Raw genomic sequence first — 14,306 nt, 5'->3', positions numbered from 1 at the left:
AAGGCAAAGGGTGGCTACTTTGAAGAATTAACTATTTTAAATATTTTGATTTGTTGAACACTTTTTTGGTTACTACATGATTCCATATGTGTTATTTCATAGTTTTGATGTCTTCACTATTATTCTACAATGTAGAAAATAATACAAATAAATACAAACCCTTGAATGAGTAGTTTTGACAGTAGTGTATGTATTACACATATTTAATTGCTTTTTTGGGAAGTCACAAATCTACACTGAATGTAAAGATCCCATAAAATATAAGATCCCAGAAAATGTATCTCAAAAATGTGTTAACATCCCTGTTAGTGAGTATTTCTCCATTAATAATAATAATAACAATACATGGTACTCATATAGCGTTTTCAAGTTATCAAAGTGACTTTGCCAAGAAAATCATTCCACCCGACAGGTGTAGCATATCAAGAAGCTGATTGAACAGTATGATCATTACACAGGTGTACCTTGTGCTGAGGACAATTAAAAGGCCTCTCTAAAATGTGAAGTTTTGTCACACAACACAATGCCACAGATGTCTCAAGTTTTGAGGTAGCATAAAATTGGCATGCTGACTACAGTAATGTCCACCAGAGCTGTTGCCAGATAATTGTATGCTAATTTCTCTACCATAAGCCGCCTCCAACGTTGTTTTAGAGAATTTTGCAGTACGTCCAACCGGCCTCACAAACGTAGACCACAAGTATGCTGTCGTGTGGGCGAGTGCTTTGCGGATGTCAAAGTTGTGAACCGAGTGCCACATGGTGGCAGTGGGTTAAGGTATGGTCAGGCATAAGTTATGGACAACGAACACAATTGCATTTTATTTATGGCACTTTGAATGCACAGAGATACCGTGACAAGTTCCCGAGGCCAATTGTTGTGCCATTCAGACTCACCAGACATGTCACCCATTGAGCATGTTTGGGATGCTCAGAATCAAAGTGTTCCAGGTCCTGCCAATATCCAGCAACTTCGCACAGCCATTGAAGAGGAGTGGGACAACATTCAATAGACCACAATCAACAGCCTGATCAACTCTATGCAAAGGAGATGTGTAGCATTGCATGAGGCAAATTTGGTCACACACTGACTGGTTTTCTAATCCACGCCCCTACCTTTTTTTTAAAGGTATCTGTGACAAACAGATGCATATCTATATTCCCAGTCATGTGAAATCCATAGATTAGAGCCTAATGAATTAATTTCAATTGACTGATATGAACTGTAACTCAGTAAAATCGTAGAAATTGTTACATGTTTGCGTTTATATTTTTGTTCAGCATACTTTTATATTTCCATCATTTCTTTTAAACAGGTACCGTTTACCTTCAGACGAGTCCTTTGCCACTTGTTTTAGAGCAAAACGGAGATGACCATCGTGTTCGTGAGAGTCTCCCCTTTCCATAGAATGAACATCATAGTTTGTAGGCCGGATGCTACAGACATTTTCATGCAAAGACCGATTTTTAGAACCTCTCATGGTCTGACAAACACTGCTCTAGCTCTGCCAGCTTTCACCATAGATGTGGAAGTGCGAAATCGGCACATGCTGTGTATTGAGATGCATTCCATGTAAAAAAACAGACATGTTTAGCTTAAACTGAGGGATCTTGATTGGCATTGTTTTTGTTAGTGCGTCAATCGACTCTAGGGGATATAGTTCAATTTAACATTGTACTTTTCAAGTATCAGTATACATAATATATAATAAATATATGCCATTTAGCAGACGCTTTTATCCAAAGCGACTTACAGTCATGTGTGCATACATTCTACGTATGGGTGGTCCCGGGAATCGAACCCACTACCCTGGCGTTACAAGCGCCATGCTCTACCAACTGAGCTACAGAAGGACCACATGTGTGTAATTGTCTGTAAAAAGTATGTTCTGTGTGAAGCGTATAACATTTTGGGACTTTTCCTCTCTGCATCCCTCTCTCATAGCTCACTCTGTACCCAAACCAAATGCCAACCCAACATCCAGTTATAAACAATGAGGCGGAAAAAGAGGAATGCAAAAGCATTCCTTTTTTGTTTGCTGACATTTTCCGACCCCTGCCCCCTCTATCTCTGTCCCAAATGCCGATGGTGTCTGGTTGAGGAAAGCTCCTCACAAGCTTTCAAATTGTTCTCTGCAACTCACCCAAATTTGACTGAAGTAGAATAGGGCTATTCTTCCCTTTAATGAAGGAAGGTCAGAGTGGCACTGAAAAGTTGTCAACTGCACAGCCTCACACCCAACAGAGAGACATAGAGTAGGATGGTCAGCCATTTTGCGAATGCCATAATTTGATTGACCGTCCCTCCTTCTTTTGGATGCTAACTGACATTGTAGGTTGAGCCGATCGTTGGTATCATTGGTATGCCGATCAGAGGTGCCAGGATGTAAGGGCGGAGGTATGTGGCCCCTTAATTGGACATTGAACGGATAGTTGGAATCCCAAGTGATAAGCCATAATACCAACTTTATTTTTCATTCAACCCACCCTAAAGCCTCCCTCCCTAAGATAGTATTGCTGATCAAAGTGATGGTGTGTGTATAAGTGGAGGCTGCTGAGGGGAGGACGGCTCATAATAATGGCTGGTTCGAGGCAAATGTAATGGCATCAAACATATGGAAACCATGTGTTTGAGTTATTTGAAACCGTTCTACTTATTCCGTTCCAGCCATTACCAAGAGCCCTTTCTCCCCAATTAAAGGTGCCACTCTCTGCCTCTCTCTCCCCCCTGTGGTGTGCATACATATGTCAAGTGCCTGGGCCACGTGAGTAATAATTACATGCCTTTGTGTGTTAGTTAATGGCCCCTGGGGTCCCCTGGTGGCCCCATGGCAAGGCCCCATGGTGTGTGGACAGGACGGGCTGCAGCAGCTGGGAATGCACCCTAAAACTGACTGACCTCAATAGGAGGAGGCAAAGTCACTACTTAGGAGACAGACAGCCATACAGGGAGGCCAACGTGTTGATCACACTGCCTAGGGGTGGTGGCCCTACCAGGGGCACACTACCGGTAGACATATTTTTCACAGAAGCATGTTGTGGGTTATTATGAGGGTAGCCAGTCACTATAATCTAAGAACTGGGAGCAAAGATCCCAAAACGGCAAAATACAAAAAAGCTGTTCATATTGTTTTTTGGTTCTGTTTTGTGGAAGGAATTCACTGCATATTGTTCATAGTAAGTGAGCAAGCATACTGCAATGTATAGTCCCCATCTTTCACTAAGCACCCTTTTATGTCTCCTCTCTCTCTGTGTATGTGTGGGTGTATGCTGCTGACTTTCGTTCTCTGCAGAGCCTCCAGTTGTTGAAAGTAGCTTTTTCCGTGCAGTGCTCGTATAGGGCAGGGTAGGGCAGGACCAACCGACCACCCAGGGCCTTCCACCGCACCATACGCCACAGCATGGCTGCTTCCCAGCAGACAGAGCGGGATCCAGAGAGCTGGCCTTTTCCAACCTTTTTCTCTCTGCCTCTCTCGCTCTCTCTCACTCGCTCTCCGAGTCCAGGCAACACATGGGAACCTGAGGAGGCCCTTCCCTTCCCGCCTCTCTCCCAGTGCAGGCAGCACCCCGGGCATTACGTGTGCCCACAGTACAGCGTGCCACAGCTGCCAGGGGGAGCAGGGTGCAGCTGCACCTCGGACTGGGTTTCACTTTTCTGACTCATGACTTTGGAACTGAAGAACCAACCGTTTACCTCTCATATCCCAGCCTACACAGGACAGCTGCAGCACCCTCTTCCTATAGCCTAGGGATATCAATGTAAGGCGTTCCACTCCATTGTTAGGTTGAGATGCTGCTGTGCTGGGTGCTTTCTGTATGGTTAAGTATGACATGGGCATGGTGAGTTTGGTCTTAGTCAGTGGTGCGCTGCAAGATATACTGTCAGATCCATGTCAATCCACATCTATAATAATATGATAACATATGCCATTTAGCACCTTTACCCTCACAACATGCATGGTAGATTTCTGACTGCAAGAACACCAATGAAATCTGTTCAATTTCTGCTTATATTGGTCTACTGTGGCATTTCACCATATACAGACAGCTGTTCATAGAAAGTGACATTTATGAGTAGAAGATTGATGCTGCTACTGTACAGTAACTCATACAGGGCTAGAGCTGCTGAACCAAGGCCACATGGCCTTTGTAATAGTTGGCAATGCAAAAAGCACGCCCCATTTTCTCCCATTTCTCTATTATCTGAACAGATGCAAGATGACACACACTTGATTTATGATTATTCGCCTTAACTTTATCACAGTAAAAATCTCCCTTTGCTTATTTTGGCCGTTCTCTGCAATATTGCTCACACCGTTATGAATGGTGTGTTTGAAATTTGCCAAACACAGATGATATTCCACTGGCATGCACAGCAAATTCACCCGTGTTAAAATAACACTGAAAGTGTGGACCCGTATAGACAAACAGTGATGAATTAATACACTGCTTAGTGTAAAGAATTATTTGCATATGTCCTAGAATGCTTTGTTTTACGAGTAAATTGTAGAGTTACCACCCATGACTGTATTGGTTAGATACATTCACCAAGTGAGATCCTAAATGAAAATGTTATTGTTCAAACTTGATTATTTAACACAATAAAATATGTATTTAATAAGGCCTTATTTTGAGGGATTACGCTCAAAATAATACTGGGTTGTTTGAGTGACCCAACTGCTGGGTTGCAAGTATTAGGTCACTTAATTGGATTGTTTAAAAAAAATTGCAAGGTTAGTTTGTTGATGCTGGATTATTGATTTATGATCCAACGGGTCAGATTAGAAGACTGGAGGCTTGGTTTAGTAGGGGTGAGGCTTCAAGGAGTTATTTTTGGCCTCCCATGAGAGTAAATGTCATTCCGGTTCATCATTGTTATCACATATAACAGGTGAACACTTAAGCAAACAAAAAAAGCAACGCCTCTCCCTCACGTGTCCTACATGTTGTGTGTATGCATTGACATGTATATGTAACCAATAGATGTAAAGTCAGTAGTTAACATACACTTAGGTTGGAGTCATTAAAACTCGTTCTTCAACCACTCCACAAAGTTATAGTTCACTAACTATAGTTTTGGCAAGTCTTTTAGGACATCTACTTTGTGCATGACACAAGCAATTTTTCCAACAATTGTTTACAGACAGATTATTTCACTTTTAATTCACAGATTCACAATTCCATTGGGTCAGAAGTTTACATACACTAAGTTGACTGTGCCTTTATACAGCTTGGAAAATTCCAGAAAATAATGTCACGGCTTCAGAACCTTCTGGTAGGCTAATTGACATCATTTGAGTCAATTGGAGGTGTACCTGTGGATGTATTTCAAGGCCTACCTTCAATCTCAGGTCCTCTTTGCTTGACATCATGGGGAAATCAAAAGAAATCATCCAAGACCTCAGAAAAATATGGTAGACCTCCACAAGTCTGGTTCATCCTTGGGAGCAATTTCCAAATGCCTGAAGGTACCATGTTCATCTGTACAAACAATAGTACACAAGTATAAACACCATGGGACCACACAGCCGTCATACCGCTCAGGAAGGAGACGCGTTCTGTCTCCTAGAGATGAACATACTTTGGTGCGAAAAGTGCAAATCAATTCCAGAACAACAGCAAAGGACCTTGTGAAGATGCTGGAGGAAACAGGTACAAAAGTATCTATATCCACAGTAAAACGAGTCCTATATCAACATAACCCGAAAGGCCACTCAGCAAGAAAGATGCCACTGCTCCAAAACCGTCATAAAAAAGCCAGACTACGGTTTGCAACTGCACATGGGCACAAATATTATACTTTTTGGAGAAATGTCCTCTGGTTTGATGAAACAAAAATATAACTGTTTTGCCATAATGACCATCGTTATGTTTGGAGGAAAAAGGGGGCTTTCAAGCCAAAGAACACCATCCCAACCGTGAAGCACAGGGGTGGCAGCATCATGTTGTGGGGATGCTTTGCTGCAGGAGGGACTGGTGCACTTCACAAAATATATGGCACCATGAGGGAGGAAAATATGTGCATATTTTGAAGCAACATCTCAAGACATCAGTCAGGAAGTTAAAGCTTGGTTCCAAATGGGTCTTCCGAATGGACAATGACCCCAAGCATACTTACAAAGTTGTGGGAAAATGGCTTAAGGACAACAAAGTCAAGGTATTGGATTGGCCATCACAAAGTCCTGACCTCAACCCTATAGAAAATGTGTGGGCAGAACTGAAAAAGCGTGTGTGAGCAAGGAGGCCTATAAATCTGACTCGGTTACACCAGCTCTGTCAGGAGGAATGGGCCAAAATTCACCCAATTTACAGAGTGTATGTAAACTTCTGACCCACTGGGAACGTGATGGAAGAAATAAAAGCTGAAATAAATCATTCTCTGTACTATTATTCTGACATTTCACATTCTTTAAATTAGGTAAGAGAATATAATTTTACCATTGGAGTATTAAAATGAGAGTGAGGTGGATGTCACCCTATCCCCTTAATAATCCAGCCTCCTGAGTCCAAGTGTTTGACATGGGGGAGGGGACCAGTAACTTTATGATCAAACTTAATCAATGTAGAAGCAACAGTAATTTTTCATACTTGGATCTGGTCTCATCCAAATATCACATTTCAAGGAAAATAATAAGTTCTGTAAGGGGTGCGTAACCGGTGGCAGGGAAGTCAGGCCCAGGAGAGCAGAACTAGGTAATAGCCGGAGCAGTTTAATAGCAAAACTAACAGCATCAAGAATAACATGACATGGGTACAAAAACCCATGAAAAACCAGGTGTGTGGGAAAACAAGACAAAACAAATGGAAAATTAAAAATGGATCAGCGATGGCTAGAAGCCGAACACTGCCCGAACAAGAAGAGGAACCGACTTTGGAAGTCGTGACATTTTCATTGTTCCTGACCTTTAATAATCACATTAATAATAAAACCTATGGAATTTTAACAATATAATATGGCTATTGAACCAGAATATAAAAAACCTTGTATGGTTCAACAAAGAACCTTTGAGATTTAGAAAGGTTCTTTACAGAACCATTCTCCGTATATGGTGTTCTCTGCATGTCCCATGGGTGAGGTCATAGAGTAATGTTTCTGCCTGGGCCACTCTGATTGGACATTAAAGAAACAGATGTTCCTGTATGTCAGAGAAGAGTGTTGTTCGCTTGTATGGCACATTGCTGAGATTACCGCGCTCAAACCTTCTCTCTGTCGCTCACTCGCACGCACACCCTAGTTCTATACCTCTTTTGGCATCAGCTACTTAGCTCCAGATGAGGACGAATGCAGAGGATTGGTGTGAGAACTCCCCCTCCTTCATAGAATCAACATGATTGTACGATGACAGGAAATAAATCAATTGTCAACTGGACAACATATTAAGTGTCACTCAGGTAGTTTCTCACACATATCTTCTGGATGTGTTCTGGAAAATGTGTTCTCTTCCAATCCTTGGCTGTGTGTCTGGGGCAGGGCAGATGAGGAGTGAGGATGAGAGACCAATGCCCCCGGTCTGTAGAGATGGAAAAAGAGCTGCTCTGTGACACACACAGATCCACAGTCTCTTCATCTCTTTGTTTGTGCTGTATTATTATCCTGCCTGCCGTCCTCCCACCTCCAGCATTGACATCATACCAGCGTCCCACAATTGTCAGTAAGTTGTGTGTATGTGTGTGTGTGTGTGTGTGTGTGTGTGTGTGTGTGTGTGTGTGTGTGTGTGTGTGTGTGTGTGTGTGTGTGTGTGTGTGTGTGTGTGTGTGTGTGTGTGTGTGTGTGTGTGTGTGTGAGAGAGAGAGACACAAAAAAAACTGGGAAAGGTCCACCTCAAGCTATTTTGTACGGTGTCCATCCACTCTAGTCTGCCCAGACTGACTGAAAACACACTTTGGTAATGAAATTTAACTTCCTTATGTTATAAAATACATTTTACCAAGACAAATATGATTCTTCATGTTCTGAATTATTCGGTGGGGTCTTTCTCAAACGTATTAACATTATTTCCAAAAAGTCCAATTTTGTAACAATAAACATCTGGCAATAAGCACCCAGCTCTGAGTTTTTTCATAAATACTTTTGTGTTGGTTGTCTGCAAAGTTGTTTCCGCGGGTCGCAAAAATCCAAATTAACATGACACGAACCGCATTAAATGTAAAATGCTTTGAAAATTAAAAGCTTGCAGTATGCTCAGTGCCCCGTTGACATTTCAGAGAGATACGCTTGTTTTTGTGAAAAATCTGAAAATAGGAAAGGAACTTTGCATTATTAGGAAAAGCATATACTAAAATATGAAAATACCACATCATGCTTCAAAATTGATATCTATCTTACCTTTATATTGTTTTATGTCCTCCGAATTCCAGAAGAAAGATGATTCAACAGTGAGCCTGTCAGTTAGATAATTCTCGCTGATGCAATGCTATTTTCCAGATTTTTGACCATTTTCTTTCTCTGGCCTCCATTGATTTAGTCACCCTAATTTTGGCCATCTTACAAGGGTAAGAACGCCAATAACTTTTGAACGGATTGTGATAGAGACATGAGGTTTGGACTATTGGTTATCTTAGAGGAGTATTCACACACAAACAATATATACACAATTATTTTATAATAATTTAGAATTTGTTCTTAAACCTTGTTGGGGATATTTTCACTTTGGATGAATTGCGGGCCCACAGTGAACTGCATCCTACTCTGTCCTAGATTGCTAATATATGCATATTGTTATTACTATTGGATAGAAAACACTCTGAAGTTTCTAAAACTGTTTGAATTATGTCTGTGAGTATAACAGAACTCATAGGGCAGGCAATCTTCCAAACAGGAAGTGAAATTCTGAATGCGTGTCTAATTTGAAGTCATCGCTTCTTCCCTTCCAAATAAGATATGGATCTGTTAGCACATCCCACGCCTTCCACCAGATGTCCTCATTCAGTAGAATGTGGAATGGAGCCTCTGGTGTGAACTTTGACCGAATGGGAGGGGAAATAGTCACTGTCCTGGCAGAATGCAATTTCCCTGTGGCGCATTTGTCTGTGGATGTCACCATCGTTCTATTTGGCTGCAGATGAAAACGTATGCTCCGGTTTATTGCATATATATGAAAATAACATCTAGAAGATTGATTCTCTACTTAGTTTGACCAGTTTATTCGACCTGGAATATATCTTTTTGAAGTTTTTGTCCGAGTTCTCCTGGACCAGCGTCAGCTTTAGGGCACGTGAGCTGAAAGTGCTAGCAAATGCAGCTAATTGGACACTAGTATTGGACATTATGGAACAAAACAACGATTTATTGTGGAACTAGGACTCCTTGCACTGCATTCTGATGAAAGATCATCAAAGGTAAGGGAATATTTATGATGTAATATCGTATTTCTGTTGACTCCAACATGGCGGAGAAATATATTTACGTCTGAGCGCCGTCTCAGATTATTGCATTTAAAAATAATCTGACACAGCGGTTGCATGAAGAACCAGTGTATCTTTAATTATATATAGAACATGTATCTTTAGTCAAAGTTTATGATGAGTATTTCTGTTATCTGGCGTAGCTTTCTGTAATTCCTCCAGATATTTTAGAGGCATTTCTGAACATGGCGTCAATGTAAACCGAGATTTGTGGATATAAATATGCATATTATCGAACAAAACATAAATGTATTGTGTAACATGTCATATGAGTGTCATCTGATGAAGATTATCAAAAGGTTAGTGATTCATTTTTATCTCTAATGGTGGTGGTGGTGTAACATAAATATATGTTGTGTTTTCACTGTAAAACATTTTTAAAAATCGGAAATGATGGGTAGATTAACAAGATATGTATCTTTCATTTGCTGTATTGGACGTGTTAATGTGTGAAAGTTAAATATTTCTAAAGAATATTTTTGAATTCCTCGCACCACCTTTTCAGCTAAATGGGGGGGATTTTAACTGACTTGCCTAGTTAAATAAAGGTTGTACCTATAACATGAACTCATACTTCGCTCTCCCCACTTCTCTCTGTCCCCTGCCTGCAGAACAGCATCGTAAGGGAATGGCCATGGACAGCCTGGGTGGACTGAGAAGGTAGGAGAGAGGTTGCTAAGAGAAGAGGGGAAGAAAGACAAGGAGGGAAAGAAAGGGCTGTGCTGAAAGAGAATGGATGAGAGGCTGTAGGAGAATATGGAAGGGAAAAGAGAGGAGAGGAGGCTAGAGAAGGGAGGGAAGGGGTTGTCCTGCCAAACAGAGAAAGAAGAAGGGAGGCCGGAGGAGAAGAAGGGCGTTATAAGTGGCTGAACCATCAGAAAGAGGAGGCGGAGGGGCAGAAGAAGGAGAGGTCAGGGGAGTGGACCAGGAACTTAGAGAGAGAGGGATAGACAGCAGACTGGAAGGAGAAGAAAGGGATTGTGTGTTGCTGTATGTCAAACTTTGTGCAGGACGCTGGAGAGGATGAGTTATTCATCCACTGAGACTGGAGATGACCTGTTGGTCTAGTTGACATGGAAACAACCTATGGGTTGTCATGGTGCCTTGGTCTGCCACTCCTGTGACTTGTTTGCGGTTGGCGGTGGGGTGACGCCCATGCGGTCTGAGTGACACAGGTAGATTTCTCTCCCCTCCTCCTCTTCTCACTCTCCTGCAGGTCTCGGACTGTGTCAGACACATAGGTGATGTAGGCAGGCCAGCTCTGGAGAACAGGCAGACAGCCAGGGTGCAGACCTAGACAGGTGCTGAAAGACCCTGGGAAACAGAGCAGAGTCACCACATGGAAGATGTAGTAAGTGGTGGTTTTCACCTCACAGGCTTAGATAAACCAGCAACTCACTCTAAAGTCATCCATAAATAATGTAGGTATTCTATGCAACATATTAATAACATTTTCTATCAGAGTATGTAACATTTGTGCATAATGCTTATCAACCTGTTGGCACTTGCAGTGCACTGAGTGGTATTAGTTTATGTGAGTAATCTGGGTCTGGCAATAAACTCAGCAGTAGTCAGTAATCAGAGCTAGGATTGTTTTTTACTACAGCTTTTATTCATCATGTTTTACCATGAGTGGAGGGCAAGAGTTAAGAGCTGAATGTGTTCTGCTCGTTAGTGTCTTTCAATTCTGGTTAAAGGAGAGGCTTCCAGGGACGTGGTAGGCTGTTCACAATTGCTGACCAATCAGGGACTGTCTGGAGGTGACCTTTACATTTTAAACACAAGCTCATGGTCCCTGTTACAAGCCTGGCCATCCTGCTCCTGGACTGCAGTTGCAGAAAGAGGGAAGAGTTGCTTTGGGATTTAGTGTTAGTTTTTCAGACTGTTTCCATTTTAAGAACACTGTATGCAGTATGTAAGTGTGGAGTAGCACATGTATTCAGCTCAGTATGATGTGTATCGTACAGTAAAGGTGCTGAGATTGAATGCTGTTGATCAGTGTTCTGCAGCAGGTAGAGCAAATAAGTGCTTATCAAATATCTTAGATTGTGTGACTTAGTTACTGTACATTCCTTATCCTTGATTTTTAGTACTCTAACTATGCAGCAGAGTACTGTAAAATTGCTTGTATTTTGGTTTTCACAAGAGGCCCCTTCCTTCCTGTGTCAACCAAAAGAGTCCTAAAGGGCCACTTTTATTTTTTTGTGTTTTCTAATTTCCTGACTCCAAGGCCCATTCCAACAAATTCTTCAACTGTGCTCATAAAGCATTCTGTCAGATAGAGGAAGTAAATGGACATCCTGAACTACACAGACACACACATGCACACACTCATATACACACTGAAACACAAAACCTATACCACTTCAAAAATACCCCAAAACATACATCTCTACACATGGATAATCAGGATTTCGGCCAAGGAACGTTTTGATCATAAACAGCACTTCAACCCGAAGGAACTATTTCCTCCCCATTTGGTTGGTGAAACTGAGATTCCAAGGTCATGTTCATTAGGACACACTGTAGCAAAATGTTGTGCAACATAAAACCAAAACAAAATCAAATAGGATCCGGTTTACTCCATTTCGGAGCGTTTTTCTACAATGTATTGCCTATTGAACACCAGGCTGGTTCCAGTGTGTTTTCACTCTGCTTTCCTTGAGTTTGAGGACAACACCTTGTTTATTGGGGGGGAAGTCCTGCTGCTGTCCAGTGCCCACAGTGTGAGCTTGACAACTGGCCCGCAAGTAGGACTCTCACACCCCTGGCCTGCATTAACATACACACACCTCCATCTGCCTTGTTAGGCTGGTAGCAGAGCCAACGGAAAATCTCATTCAAAGTTATGGCAAAGCGGCAAATAGGCCTACACTATTAATGTATTATTCATTATGTTGACTTCCTGCCCCTTGTTTCTATCCATGATGTCCCTTCTCTGTCCTGCACTTTCTCTCTCATCCTCTACACTACTGTCTCTTGTTATGAGTCTCTGTGGTCTGCTTTAGATGCGAACAGGAAGGGGAGGGGAGGATTGTTCTTCTGTCTCTCTCTCTTGGCACGATGGATGTCCCCTGGGCCTTTTATCTGGAAGTACTTCTTGCCTGGTCACACAGTCCACTTGTAAAATATCTGCTGGCTGTAGGGATGTGCTCCAGTGAATGGGACAGAGCCTGAGGAGGGGATTTTAACCCCTCTGTGTCTGTCAATCATCTATTCTTACTTGCTGCATCAAAATTACGAAGAAAAGAGTACAGATGTCGTCTTTTGATTTGGTAGAGGTTGCTTTGGCAGGGTGTTTTTTTTACCAAACTAATTGGAAACAGCCAGGTTCTTGTTTAGCATCTCTTTCTCTAGCATCCAGTCCACTCCTACATAGACCCCATAGACCCCTGAAACAATCACCTACACTCTAAAAAATGCTGGGTTGTGTGGTTTACCCAAATGCTGGGTTTTGTGGTTGACCCAAATGCTGGGTTGTGTGGTTGTCCCAAATGCTGGGTTGTGTGGTTGACCCACATGCTGGGTTGTGTGGTTGACCCAAATGCTGGGTTGTGTGGTTGACCCAAATGCTGGGTTGTGTGGTTGACCCAAATGCTGGGTTGTGTGGTTGACCCAAATGCTGGGTTGTGTGGTTGACCCAAATGTTGGGTTGTGTGGTTGACCCAAATGCTGGGTTGTGTGGTTGACCCAAATGCTGGGTTGTGTGGTTGACCCAAATGCTGGGTTGTGTGGTTGACCCAAATGCTGGGTTGCAGGTGTTGGGTCACATAGTTGGATTGTTTTCTTTAAAAGAGCAAGTTTGGGGTGTTGATGCTGTGTGTTATTGGTGCTGGGTTATTGATCAGAAGACTAGAGGCATAATTTGTTGGGGCATAGCTTTCAGATTGTTCTTTTTAGCCATCCGTGAGAGTAAATATCATTCCTGTTAATCTATTCTGTTGTGTAGTTATTGTGCGTAAAGGTTGAATATTGAAATTTTTGTGGCTTCAATGAGGCTTACAGAAGTATATGATTTTGTATGACTATGCTAATCCCAATGATGTACCACCTTTTTATAATATGTAATAAGCAATCTTATTTGTCTAGAACAGAGTTTCACAAGCTCGTTCCTGCCCCCCTGGGTGCATACTTTGGTTTTTGCCCTAGCACTAGTAACCACTAGTAACCAACTTATCATCAAGCTATGTAGTGGGGGGGCAGGACCGTGTTTGGGACACCCTAGTCTAGCAGAATGTGCAAAATGTTAAACATTTTAAGGCTAAATGTAACTTGCAGTATGTAAACATCCAAATAACCCAGGGTGTGTTCTGTCCAATATTGACCAAATAACCAAAATTGGGTTGATTTTTAACCCAGCATTTCATTTTTTGGTCATTATTGCCCTCAGTTCAGCTGTAAGCCTATAGTATCTTTATGAGGGACCAGGTCCATTAAAAGCAGGCATCTGGTCGCCTTCAAATTGGCCATTAATCGCAGCATGTGCATCCCTTAGTTGGCAACCCAACTCCCACTTCCCCACTACACCATCCCCATCCAAGCCCCTGCCAAAGATGTGCTTCTCATTCCTCAACTCAGAAGCAGGAAAGGCTGTGAGCTGGGATTCAGAGACCAGGAACGTGGTGCTATTCCTGGTCTCTTCAGTACTGGCATGAGTTGGACTGTCTGGCCAGGTAATGTGGTTCACTGAAGAGCAGGAGAACATGATGGTCCTGGTTTGAACCTGCTTCTTAACCACCCTCGCATGATTAAGAGCCTTGCCAGAACCCTTGTGAGACTTGTGTTTATGACTAGTCTTTAGCTCAACGGAGCTATCGCAGTCTTGTGGCCTGCAGGAAACCTTGGTTCAAATCCCAATTCATCACACTTTTTTGCCTTTTACAGTTTGAGAACAGTATCTCC

The sequence above is a fragment of the Oncorhynchus keta genome, chromosome 24, assembly GCF_023373465.1.
Source record: "Oncorhynchus keta strain PuntledgeMale-10-30-2019 chromosome 24, Oket_V2, whole genome shotgun sequence".
Classification (NCBI taxonomy): domain Eukaryota; kingdom Metazoa; phylum Chordata; class Actinopteri; order Salmoniformes; family Salmonidae; genus Oncorhynchus; species Oncorhynchus keta.
Note: the sequence above shows the minus strand (reverse complement) of the source record.